The 744-nt window shown below is 42.9% G+C and overlaps 1 protein-coding gene across 1 annotated transcript in view; it reads left to right on the forward strand.

Moving 5' to 3' along the window:
- The window catches only part of LBX1 (ladybird homeobox 1), a 2343-nt gene that overhangs the window by 825 nt on the left and 774 nt on the right, over positions 1 to 744 (forward strand). The gene's annotated exons all lie outside the window — the stretch shown is intronic.

Raw genomic sequence — 744 nt, forward strand, 5'->3', positions numbered from 1 at the left:
ATAGAAATGTATGTATTTTATACATCCTCCTCTCCAACTTTTCTGGAGCTCAAAGCGTGGGGGGCACAGCTACAGCTCTCTCTCCAACTCTTCCGCCGCTCAGAGCTTGGGACATTCCTATTTTACGCACCCCCTCTCTATACCAGCCGTATCTATATGCGCCCCCAACTTTCCTGCAGCTCCGAGTTTGGGACATCTAGATAGGGGGTATATACAAAATATACATGTGTATTTATATACGTCCATCCGCCTCTCCAACGTTTCAGCAGAGCTTGGGGAGTGTGTATATCTATCTATATATATATTTACGTACCCTATCTATATCGTCTATATCTACATCCGCCTCCAAGTTTTCAGCAGCTCAGAGCTTGGGGGGGGGTGTATATATATATATAAATATATATATATACCCCCTATCTGTATGGGCTATATCTACATCCGCCTCCAAGTTTTCAGCAGCTCAGAGCTTGGGGGGGGTGTATATATATATAGATATATATATACACACACACCCTATATGTATAGTCTATATCTACACCCCCCTCCAAGTTTTCAGTAGCTCAGAGCTTGGGGTGTATATACATACATATATGTGTGTGTATATGTGTGTGTGTGTGTGTGTGTGTGTGTGCGTGTATACACACACACTATCTGTATAGTCTACATCTACACCCGCCTCCAAGTTTTCAGCAGCTCAGAGCTTGGGGTGTATATACATACATATATGTGTGTGTGTGTGTGTGT

Source organism: Gavialis gangeticus, unplaced genomic scaffold (genome assembly GCF_001723915.1).
Source record: "Gavialis gangeticus isolate Ggan-Ray unplaced genomic scaffold, GavGan_comp1, whole genome shotgun sequence".
NCBI classification, from domain to species: Eukaryota; Metazoa; Chordata; order Crocodylia; family Gavialidae; genus Gavialis; species Gavialis gangeticus.